Genomic DNA, 13,056 nt, shown 5'->3' on the forward strand with positions numbered 1-13,056 from the left:
CAATGATATCTATAACAACAGCAACAACATTGACAATAAAATTCAGCCATCCCAGGTTCTTGGGAAGGACTCGATGTCTGGAGAAAACAAACCAGTCAATAACACCTGTCTGACTGTGGGAATTAAGAAGAAGAAGAAGAAGAAGAAGAAGAAGAAGAAGAAGAAGAAGAAGAAGAAGAAGAAGAAGAAGATCTCCAATAAAATAGGAGCCAGGAAAGTAATACATGTCTTGTAAAACTCCAAAGAAAATCCATCGGACCCCAGGGTGCTTCTAGATTTCATCGATTTAATTGCAGACATTATTTCATGTAATGAAGGAGCTAAATGGTTCATTTGATCTTGTGTTAAATGTGGAAGGTGCACCTTTTGCAGGAAGCAATCTATGTCTGCATCAGTATTATATAGGTTAGAATAAAGCTCAAAAAAATTACTGATTGGTAAATTCAGGATCTGTGTGGACATAACCTTGAGTATCATGGATAAAATATAGAATGATACACTATTTAATCTGCTTCAGTCTAGAAGCCAACAGTTTACTAGATCCGCCCTCCGCTTTCCCAATATCTTTGCCTAGTATAATTCCACAAAAATTCAGTTTGTAAGGAGTATAACTCCATATTTAGTCATAAGTAAGATTCTGTATGACTCAGGAGAAGGTGTGATGTGTATAAGATTAATAAATCCTTAAACTTGCTTCTTGAGATATACCACATGAGCCATTTGTTGCCTTTTAAAATATGAAGAATAGGCTATGAACTGACCCCCCAAAAATACTTTAAAGGTATTCCAAACCAGGGCTAGTGATGTAGTAAAGCTCCTGTTTGAACAACAACAAATCCTCCACCTCCTGTTCCATTTGTCTAGTAAACTGCAGATCATTCAGCAAGGATATGTTCATATACCACCTAAATGAAGTACTGAACGAACTTTCCAAATGAACAACCAACTTAAAAGGGGCATGATTGAGGTTTCTATGACAACAATGTTGCATGGCTGAACCTGAGACATTATAGAACGAAACATCAAAAAATAATCCAATCTAAAACAATTTTTATAAATAGGACAAAGAAAAGCATATTCTCATTGAGATGAATTAAAAAGATACCATAGATCTACTAAATTAAAACCTAATATATAGGCCTTAAGTGTGGTACAAGTTTGAGAATGTAATCTAGATATGGTGGTGTTACGGTCAAGAAGGGGATCAAGAGTTTGATTCGAATCCCCTCCAATAATCAAGTGGATGACATTAAATGTCAAAGTATGTAAATCTTCAAAACAGCTCTGTATTAATTCTGGGGAATCTGTGACTGGACCGTACAAATTCATTAATGCCAAACATTGACCACCCACACTAACAATAAGTATAAGAAAGTGACCTTCATCACTTGTTATTTCCTGTTCAACAATTTGTTTAGAAATTTGGGAATTAAAATAGCCCCACCACTCATTGAATTAGCACTTATGTAGACGTTCCCACCCATGCCCGTTGCAGGAGCAATGTATCAACAGGCAAAATATGGGTTTCTTGTAAAACAAAACAAAAAAAACAAAAAAACAAAAAAACCTCAATAGCCAATAGGGATGTGCACGGACCAGTTAGCAGGCCCTTTTATAGACGCTATAATAGGTCATGTTATCAACAAGCTAAGTTTTATGTTAGAAAAGGTTTTTGTTGAATTCCGAAACAAGTGTCTTCCCAGTCATTTTAGATCAGTTTACTCTTAAGATCTATTGATTTTACAGACTAAAGAGGATTTGGGGGCTCCCCAAGGGGTATGGAGGGAAGAAGAGGAACTGCATTTATTCAAACAGACGTTGACAGCCTTTAAAATGCCAGTTAAATATGGGTTATTCCTATATTTACCCAAAAGGAAGAGGACTCTGAATTTAAGACAATCCTCTGATTTCTAACATTAAAGAACTTGAAAAGGAGCTATTATTGGATTCAGGTAAACAAGGTATGCCAGAGAGGGAGTTGTCCACTTGGGTCACTGCTAGAACCTGTACACTTGATCCCATGAGACACTTAAATTTATGCTATAATGCTTATTCTTACATTTATGCTATAATGCTTCTCCTACTGCCTCTTGGGGTTTGAATCCATGTTGTTCTCTCATTTTTGTGTAAGGTTAAACCCAATGGAATTTTTTTTAACTTTTCCTGAAAATGAACATAACATATTTGGCATGTTGTATTTTTTTAAAAAAACACACATCTAAAATGTAAGGTTGCACAGAATTATTTATTTTTATTATTTATTTATTTATTTACTTACTTACTTACATTTATATCCCACTCTTCCTCCAAGGAGCCCAGAGCAGTGTACTACATACTTAGGTTTCTCCTCACAACAACCCTGTGAAATAGGTTAGGCTAAGAGAGAAGTGACTGGCCCAGAGTCACCCAGCTAGTATCATGGCTGAATGGGGATTTGAACTCAGGTATCTCCGGTCCTAGTCCAGCACTCTAACCACTACACCACGCTGGCTAGATGAATCTATGTATCAAGTGCTTTTATGAAAATCAGAGAATTAATTTTATGGACCGTAAACTATTTGGCAGTCAATCAGTTGAAGAGTTTTACTGTGCTGTTGCCCGACTGCTATTTACAAAGTAGAAATTGTTCAAATTGTAATTATCTGTGAGCAAATGCATATGCTTAATAAGAGGACATTCTGTCCATCCCTCTAGTCCATTGAAAGGATGAGACAGTTTGAGAAATATCCATATCCACTCAAGAATCAAATCAGTTTAATCGAAACTTAGCCTCTATCTAAATAGCTAAATATTTATGAGAACAAAGAGTTTCACTGGTGTTTGGAATGGATGAGATTGAACTTTCGGGTTCAGAAGTCAAGGAGTGAGGGAGAGGGAAGCTGCTAAACTCAAGTCCAAACTCCCCTTTATGAGAATTGAGCACTGAATTAGACATTTGATTCAGTAGTTAATTTTATTGATTGATTGATTGATTGATCGTTCAATTTTTATACTGCCTTTCATATGGCATCCCAAGGCAGTTTACAAAAGTTAAAGTACAATAAAGCTCCATAAAAACCACATTTTAAAACCTTAAAATCAGTTCAACAGACCATAAAATTAAAACAGAAAATTTTAAAAAGCTGAGAAAGCTTGGGTGAAAAGATGGGTTTTTGGATTTTTTAAAAAATTGCCAGAGATGGGGAGGATCATATCTCAGCAGGGAGCGCATTCCACAATCTCGGGGCAGCAACCGAGAAGGCCTGTCTCTGTGTAGAAACCAAACCAGTTGGCGGTAACTGGAGACAGACCTCCTCAGATGACCTCAATGGGTGGCGGGGCTCATAGCGAAGAAGACACTATCTTTAATGACATATTAATTAAATAGACAATTACTAGGCATGCTTTACTTGTAAATGCATATTCTACATAATGACAAAATGCAAATGCTGTGCTTGCCAATATACTCACATCAGAACTTGAACAAGCTTTGACATACTTCTACTGGACCCACATATCCAAATTTTCAGGATGAGAATACTTTAACAAAAATTGAGAAAGACAGTTCCTTGGGCTGGAACAAAGAAATTAGAAGTTTTGGTGTTAGAGAATTTAGCCTAAGATCCTGATAACATAAAATAAGGAAATAGTTTCCTTATGTTATCTGATAACTTAAAATAAGGAAATGGCCTGTATCCAACCTCCCATGGCTGGGCAAGGTAATTGAGAAGGTGGTGGCCTCTCAGCTCCAGGCAGTCTTGGAGGAAACTGATTATCTAGACCCATTTCAAACTGGTTTTGGGGCGGGCTATGGGGTGGAGACTGCCTTGGTCAGCCTGATGGATGATCTCCAATTGGGAATTGACAGAGGAAGTGTGACTCTGTTGGTCCTTTTAGATCTCTCGGTGGCTTTCGATACTATCAACCATAGTATCCTTCTGGAACGTCTGAGGGTATTGGGGGTGGGGGGCACTGTTTTACAGTGGTTCCGCTCCTACCTCTCGGATAGATTCCAGATGGTGTCGATTGGAGACTGCTGCTCTTTAAAATTTGAGCTTAAGTATGGTGTCCCTCAAAGCGCCATACTTTCTCCAATGCTCTTTAACATCTACATAAAACCGCTGGGAGAGATCATCAGGGGATTTGGAGCTGGGTGTTATCAGTATGCTGATGACACCCAAACCTACTTCTCCATGTCATCTTCTTCAGGAGATGGCATAATTTCCCTAAATGCTTGCCTGGAAGCAGTAATGGACTCTATGAAGGAAAATAAACTGAAACTGAATCCAGATAAGACGGGGGTATTTATTGTGTGGAGTCAGAACTCTAGAGATGATTTTGATCTGCCTGTTCTAGATGGGGTCACACTTCCCCAAAAGGAACAGGTTCGCAGTCTGGGAGTACTTCTGGATCCACACCTCTCTCTGGTTTCTCAGGCTGAGGCGGTGGCAAGAGGTGCTTTCTATCAGCTTCGGCTGATATGCAAGCTGCGTCCGTTTCTTGAGATGAATGACCTCAAAACAGTGGTACATATGTTGGTAACCTCCAGACTTGACTTCTGCAATGCACTCTATGTGGGGCTGCCTTTGTATGTAGTCCGGAAGCTTTAGTTGGTACAGAACGCGGCAGCCAGGTTGGTCTCTGAGTCATCTCGGAGAGACCACATCACTCCTTTGTTGATAGAGTTAAACTGGCTGCCAATAGGCTTCCGGGCAAAATACAAAGTGTTTGTCATAACATATAAAGCCCTAAATGGCTTAGGCCCTGGGTATCTAAGAGAACGTCTTCATTATGATCCTCTCCGCCCACTGAGGTCGTCCAGAGAGGTCCGTCTCCAGTTGCCGCCAGCTCGCCTGATGGACACGGGGACGGGCTTTCTTGGTTGCTGCCCCAAGACTGTGGAATGCGCTCCCTACTGAGATATGATCCTCCCCATCTCTGACAATTTTTAGAAAGCATTTGAAAACCCACCTCTTCACCCAAGCTTTTTCTGTTCTTTAAAATTTTAAGGTTTTAATTCGTGGTTGATTTTTAAATTGTTAGATTGCTTAAGTTTTTGTATATATTTTAACTTGTTTTATACTATTGTTAACCGCCAAGAGATGAAAGTATGGGGCCGTGTACAAATGTAATAAATAATAAATAAATAAATAATAAAATAGTTGTAGAAAGCTAGGTCTGGGATTTAATTAGTTAAATATTAACTTGTCATGCTTCATCTGTCACGGAAAAGGTCAGGTCTTAAAATTAATGGATGTCTGTTTTCCCCTTGTGATACACAAGTATCTGTGAAACTGACGGCCAGAAAATTTAGGACTGTCAAAAGGAAGTACTTTTCCACACAGTGTATAACTAATCTATGGAATTCTCTGCGACAGGATAAGGTGATGGCCACTAGCTTGGATGAATTCAAAAGGGGCTTAGACAAATTCATGGAGGACAGGTCTATCAATGGCTACTGGTCTGGTGGCTATAGGCCAGTCTCAGAGGCAAGGTGCCTCTAAATACCACTTGCAGGGGAGCAACAGCAAGAGAGAACGTATACCCTCACCTCTTGCCTGTGGGCTTGTTAGAGGCATCTGGTGGTCCACTGTGTGATGCTGGACTAGACAGGCCTTGGGCCTGATCCAGCATGGCTATTCTTAAGTTCTAAGTGTCTTCAAAATTAAACACATCTGTTTACAGGAGGGATCAATAAAGGGAAGCCCTAATCCGTTTTACTTGTAAACCAATGGCATTTCACAAATACTAATATGCCACGTCACACATAATCTATCTAGTTTTTTATAAAGTCCATTTTTGGTAAAGAAATGAGTCAAATAGCAAGAAAGCATGCAAACACCCACTTACTGCCTTGCCTACCCACCAAATTAAAAACAAAATTAAAAACCTGGTCTGCACAACCTACAACATGCCAGCACAGTTAATGGTTTCATTGTTTTGCCTGACTTCCAATCAATTTCTGGAATACACTTTTAGTTCTGAAAGCTATTTCATGAATTTCTATGAGGGAAGCGGATATTAAAATATGCCTATCAACTGAGCAAACTCTCTCCCATGTCAAGTAAAGGACAATGTTTTTTAATGTGCCAACATTAAAATTCTGAACTTTTGAAAATTAGCTTCATTTAAATATAGTAGGAGATGAAAGCACTCAAATACCAGCTCTACTAAACCTAAAGAGCATTTCAGAGAACAAAAAATCATTATTACTAATATTTATATATCACTTTTCAACAAAAAGTTAAAGCAATTTATATAGCAAGAGAAAATAAGGTTCCCTGTCCCAGAAAGGCTCACAATCCAAAAAAACAAACAAGACACTAGCAGGAGCCATGGGAAATATGCTAAGCTGGACTGAACATGGACAGTTGCTTCTTTGCCTAGTTAGCAGAGCCAATTCAGATGATAATGCCATCTTGGAAGCTCTACTCATGCTGCCATAGCAAACTGGAAAACTTTCCAGTCTGAGTTTCGGCCTGGGCGTGGGGTAGAAACGGTCCTTGTTGCTCTGGCTGATGATCTCTGTCACCAGTTTGATAGGGGAGGGTCAGCGCTGCTGTTGCTGTTAGATCTCACAGCAGCATTCGACACTGTGGACCATGATATTCTGGTCCACCGCGTAGCTGATGCTGAGATCCGAGGTGTGGCCTTGTTGTGGCTGCGTTCCTTCCTACAAGACCGGAGATATAGGGTGGCAATGAGCAATGAGAGGTCTTCACGTTAGACTAACATGTGGTGTCCCCCAGGGGGCTATTCTCTCGCCCCAGCTTTTTCTGCTGATGGATGGCAGGGCTGAGGACACCATAGCCCAGTTGACCAGGTGTTTGGAGGTGGTCACAGACTGGCTGAGACAAAGTCGTCTACGGCTTAATCCAGATAAGACTGAAGTTCTGTGGCTGGGCCCAAAGAGGTCAGAGGGGAGTTTTCAATTACCAACCCTTGATAGTGCTTGTTTGATACCTCAGCCTACTGTGAAGAGCCTGGGCGTGATTCTTGATGCCTCTTTGAATATGGAGGCTCAGATCATGGAGGTCGCTCAAAAGGCCTTCTTTCAGTTACGCCAAATACGGCAGCTGGCCCCCTATCTGTCCCCTCCAGACTTGGCCACTGTGATCCATGTGACAGTCACTTCCAGGTTAGATTATTGCAACTCACTTTATGTGGGGCTGCCACTGTGCTTAACTTGGAGATTGCAACTGGTGCAGAATGCCGCAGCCAGGGTCCTTACTAAGGTGCCTTGGCGAGCACATGTGACACCTTTGCTTGTTCAGTTACACTGGTTGCCGGTTGAGTCCCAGGTTAAGTTTAAGGTATTAACCTTAACATTTAAAGCCCTACACAGTATGGGCCCTCCATACCTCCAAGACCGCCTGGTTCGATATGTCCCTCGCCGGGTCCTGAGATCAGCCACAAGTAATGCCTTGGTGATCCCGGGCCCTAGGGATATTAAATTGCAATCAACAAGAGCCAGGGCTTCTCAGTGGTGGCCCCGACTCTATGGAACAGTCTCCTGGATAATATCAGAGCTCTCCATGATCTGTAAGGCATGTAAGACTGAAATGTTCCGCTGGGTATTCAGTCGCTGAGATAGCTGGTTGTAGAGTGATCTTGTAATCCTTGGTTATTATGTCATGTGGAATTTGTGAGGTTATGTAAGATTTATGTTTATAAAATTGTGTTGTTGTGTATGTTTGCTTGTAAGCCACCCTGAGTCCTATGGGAGTAGGGCGATATATAAATCTAAATAAATAAATAAATAAATAAATAGGTGTTGGACTTGCAAGTTCCTCCTTTTCCTTCACTGTTTTTGTTTTATTCATTACACTTTTTATTCCACCCATCTTTGAAGGAATTTCGGCAGTGTGGACTATTGCCCTTCCTGCCCCCACATTCTTATCCTCAAAACAAACCTGGGAGGGAGGTTAGACCTAAGATAATAACTGACCCATTTTCACCCAGTGAGCTTTATGAGTAAGGACCCAGGCAGTATTCCCTCTAAAAGGGATTCCCAGATATTGTTCACTACAACTTCCAGCATCCCCAACTGCAATGGCCTTTGGCTGGGTATTCTGGGAGTTGTAGTCAACATCTGGGAATTCCTGATAGAGAAAACACTGGACCCAGGTTATAGGCCTGGACCCAGGCCGAGTTTGTGTACAGAATGTAGCTTGGAACCAGAAGATGCAGCATTTATTAACACAATACTCCGGACCTTCCAAACCAAATCCTGCAGGAAACATAGAAAAGGGTGCACTGAAAGCTAGCGCTTGGGGCTATTCACATGACCTACTGGGCAGGCGGGCAGGGGGAAGGCTTCTCAAACTTGTCCTCCCATCCCCAGACGATTGTTGTTTTGTTGGTTGGAGCATGCTCTGCACTCCCACATGATCAGCCCTGCTCCTGGCCTCCGTGAAGCCCACAATGTGGAACGCAACACACACTTACTGCATTGGGGGATTCCCACAAGAGACTGACACTCTAGATGCCCGTCTGGAAGCAGCCTGTACTTGCACATGAGCAAGTAGCTGGGGGTAAGGGAGCGCTCACTCCCTTAATCTCGGCTAACAGCTGGGGTAAATAGCGGGGCTAGGCAGTACTGCCCTGCTGGGATTGGACCTTATCCTGGTAGTTCTTACGCACAGTCTAACCCGGGCTGGGTGTCCCTAGCCCATATTAGGCTGCATGTGAAAACAGCCTCATAGACTTTTATGAAGGAACCAGCTCCAATTCTTCACCCCATAATTTCTAAATCTTATGAGCAAAATAGTAACCCCAACTATGTAGGAAGAAACAAGAAACACTATGTTTGGCAGAGAGAAAGAGTAATGAATTAGTTTAGCAAGCCAAAACAACCACCACCACCACCTTCAAGGCAAGCAGCATGAAAAGTAAAGTGTCGAAGTCCCCAATACTCTAAGAAAGATGGAATTGGGGCAGTGGGATGGGAAGCGGAAAGCAGATTAATGTACCGCTTCAGACAAAGCCAAGCTAAGACATCTCCCACCCACAAACAAGTTTCCAACACGCTGGGAAAACAGAAGAGTAAGTGGGAAAGCAAAATGTAATACCACATTTATATGAGGGTATAAGCAGGAATCTTATACTTCCCACTTCCCAGCTTGCCGGATCAACCCACTTGCCAGCTTGCCGGAGTCAAGTGGCCCCAGTCCTCCAGCAAGCAATTCAGCAACATAAAGAACTTCTCACAAGAGGTCTCATTTCCACTGCCATTTTGGAGAAGGTAAGAAATAGCAGGAGTCCTTTCTGAGCAATAGGAGAGGGATTGCATTGTTTCTTACCATATCCATATCTCAGTGCAAATGACAAAAGACCCACTTCTCTCCTAAAACCTCTGACTATGTGCCAGAAAAGGATCCAAGGGAAGAGAGGGGGTTGGTGGTGATCATAAATAACACCTAGCTGGTGAATTAAGCCTACTTTTGTGGATCACTGGGTATGAGGAAGACATTGGGAGAGGTTCTGACGGATAAGAATCAACACGGAATAAAACAATGAAAAGCTTAAAATTCAGCAGGCTCAGAGGAACAATGCTGGAATTCTTAAAAATCATAAATCAAAAAGGGTAATGAAAATAACTGCATCTTGCACAGGACATTATGCACACAACAGACTAGCAGTGTGATTCTATACATGTCTATTCAGGAATAAAATCCACTGTGCTCAATGGGGCTTACTCCCAGGTAAGTGTGCCTGAAACAGAGTTATGGAAAGGCAAAAAAGAACTGGAGAGACAGAGCAAGAGCGAATGCGCAAGCACAATCTGCAACACTTCTAATAGGAATGTGCAAATCTGGGCGATTTGAGAGATTCGACCTCAGATTGACTCACCCTTGAGGATGCTTACCCGAACTGAAGTTGAATCAAATCAATCTCAATTCTAGCTTGAGTCAATTTGGCGATTCTAGCCTCCATTTTGTCCCCAGCGATCTCTATTTTGTCCCCTCCGAGCTTCTGCCATCACTACCAGGGATGAATTTTTAGAAATTTTTATTTGTGGATTCTCACTTGTGAAATGACTTCTTCATAGGGAATCCCTTTGAAGAATTCACTCCACAACCAAGAATCCACAACACATAAAAATTCCTAAAAATTCACCCCTTTGCACGATTCCTTGGGGGAGGTTAGGGTGGCAGTTGGTTCCCATGGGGCCCTGCCACCCAACCCACTTTGATCCCTCCATCCCTTAAAAATTTGGATAGATTCAAATTTGAATCAAAAGAACCCAGATTCAAAGACAGCAGATGCAAGCTCGGATAGAATCACAAAAATCAATTCATGCACATCCCTAACTTCTAGCCTCCTTTCTGAGATGCTCCACTATTCCACAACATGACCAAACCAAATGGAACGAAGAGAGCTCCTTCTTTTTTTAGTTTTCTTAATGTATATCTCTCCCTAGCCATTCTATTTCTGACTGGATGTTCTGTGTCTCAAGAACCCTATCAGTTTCTTTAACATGTTAGCAAGAAGGTAGGAGTATGAATTTAAGATAGGAGATTTTATGCTGTCCATTTCCCCACTGTGTCCCCACTGTGTGCTCTTTCATGACTTAAAAACAAATTAAGTGTATACCTCTGTTAAGCACCATATTCACACTTGGATGTCCCATACTATTGAATGGTATACGCCATACTGAAAACGGCCCCATACAATCCTATTGCATCTCTGACTCCTTGTGAGATATGTTGTGAAGTCTGCTCAGTAAGGACAACTTATCTGCCAAAGACCATCCATCACATAAAACCATTGTATATGTCTTGGCTGGCTGATTGTTTCACTTCTGAGTGGCACTTTGCAAAGTACTGAGTGCCATCAACTCCTAATGAATGACCATAACACCTTGAAGGACAAAACACTAATGAAATAAGGGAAATAATTTTTTTAAGTGAGCAGCAGATTAGGCAGGAAGGAAGAAGTTCAAGAGATCACTGATTCAATGAATAATAGAGATGTCATCATTAATCAGGAAATCTCACCTTCAAATTATGCAATGAAGTCATTATCTAATTAAATAGCCCATGGTACTCCCAGTAGAAGTGTCACATTTTAGATAGGAGACCTGCAGAGCCAGAGATTTCCTCTAGTGTCTGAAACTTCTGTTGTAAATTCTTCCTTTAAGAACTGCCTTTCAGCTTATAGAACAGCGAATGGGAGGAAAGAGTTAACGACCTCAAACAATGAGCTGTTAACTCTTACAATTATAGAACTATAAAATGGTTAAGGAGAGCCTGCATGGACATTTAAAGCTATAATTATGCTTTGATTGCATGATCACTGAATACATTGCTCCTTATTACAGATTAAAGACTTACTTAATTATACTGTGTGCACAAGTGAATCAGCACTTTCCGATTGATGGGTTCACTTCATGTTAAAAATGCATTTGACTTTGCTTTCCCGCCTCTAAAGTCATACATTATTTTATAAATACTATTTTATATTTGTGAAACTCCATGCACGCACACACACACCCCTTCCAAAGCATTGCAAAAAATAGCAAGTTGCCCTTGTATAATTTTTGTGCTTCAAAGTGCCAATTAAATTTAATACACAGCTGTCTGTGAAAGCATGATTATCCTATAGGAAATAGTAATTAAAAATCAAAATTAAATTAAAAATCAGTCATAAAGGAAGCATTTAGGGATTTTTCCTTTACAAGATCACAAAAGGTTTCTTTTTCTTTTGTTAAAATGAATTGCCACTGCCATTCATTTAGCAAATGAACTATACCTCAGTTTCTTACATTTCTTCTTGTATCCTACTCGTTTGTTTACACATTTTAGAATGAAATATAATTAGTGGATCCAGTGAGAACAAGAGCCACATGATCATAACAATTGTACTATGAATTCAAGAAATGTGGCCTTCTACTGCTGAATGTTACATATGAGAATTTCTAGGGTTTTTTCCTTTTGTTTATAACCTTTAATAACCTTTTAGTTGCAGGAAGGCAAGGCGATGGGGGAGAGTGAAAGACGGAAAGAAAGCTTTTAAGAAGGCACTGCCTGCTAACTGATAATGTCTCTTAAGGTGATTTGTGGAAAGAGGAACTTCAAGTTAATACAAGGGAGAACACAAACTATTTGTGCCACTTTGGGCTCTTTTGAGGAAGAGCAGTACAAATATATAAGTAAAGAAATAACAGTTTGTGATGGACTGTGTGCTTAATTCTGTTTTCCTGGAATCTACCCTTAGTAGAAAGGTTGCTCTGATCGTACCGCAGGAGCATGCCACTTCTTTGAAGTAGGTTGCCACCAACTAATCAAACTAACTAAACGATCTGGAGTCACTGACCAGATGCAGACATGCTCCAGCAAAATCTTATAACTGTCTGACTTCCTGATGCAGCACAGCCAGAGTCTATGAAACCCAACTCCAGACAATTAGTGGGTTCTAAGGACAATAGTACTCAGTAGTATAATGACTGCAGATAGCACATGGGGAAAGGTTTTCCAAAATACTATCTACAGCCTTTCAAAAACTGACTGAAGCCTCTTCTAAGTATATGAAATTTATTAAGAAAAATGAGAGCTACATACAGTAAAGAAATGGGGGAAAGGATAAAGAAATACATACAGGGAATAAGAGATGAAATACAAAACACTAAGCCATTTCTCACGAGCAGAGAGAGAAATGGTTTGCGGGGACGAAGTCCTGAAGAGCTTACCTCCCCACAGATGATCATTCTGCCTTCCCTGGGCTTCCCTACCAGGGCCAGATTCTGGCATGCAGAGGGCCTTAAGCTATGTCACTCTTAAAAGGCTCCATAACCGTGTGTGTGTGTGTGTGTGTAAAGAAGCTCAAAATTATGAGGCTATTCCCACGATCAGGAGAAATCAGGCTAGGGGAGCCTAGCCCAATTTCTCCTGACCGTGAGAACCACCAGGCTTGCAAGCGAGCCCAGTGGCCTCCAGGTGGTTAACCCACCAAAGTAGCCCTCCCTTTAAACTGGGTTTGCAGAGCGAGCACTCCACACACCTGGTTTTTAAAATCTGCGCCATGGCTACTCACGAGTATACCCCCAACCGGGAGGCTGAAAAGCAACCTCCCAGC

General features: G+C 41.1%; 1 protein-coding gene across 8 annotated transcripts in view; it reads right to left on the reverse strand.

The window, feature by feature from the left end:
• The window catches only part of LRRC3B (leucine rich repeat containing 3B), a 402,453-nt gene that overhangs the window by 19,518 nt on the left and 369,879 nt on the right, over window positions 1–13,056 (reverse strand). For 2 of the 8 annotated variants that reach the window (XM_053261533.1, XM_053261531.1), the window contains exon 2: window positions 3,451–3,553. The exons of the other annotated variants lie outside the window; for them this stretch is intronic. The gene's annotated coding sequence lies outside the window, so the exon portion shown is untranslated. The remainder of the gene's footprint in view (window positions 1–3,450; window positions 3,554–13,056) is intronic. 8 annotated transcript variants of the gene reach the window in all.

The sequence above is a fragment of the Hemicordylus capensis genome, chromosome 6 (genome assembly GCF_027244095.1).
Source record: "Hemicordylus capensis ecotype Gifberg chromosome 6, rHemCap1.1.pri, whole genome shotgun sequence".
Lineage (NCBI taxonomy): Eukaryota > Metazoa > Chordata > Lepidosauria > Squamata > Cordylidae > Hemicordylus > Hemicordylus capensis.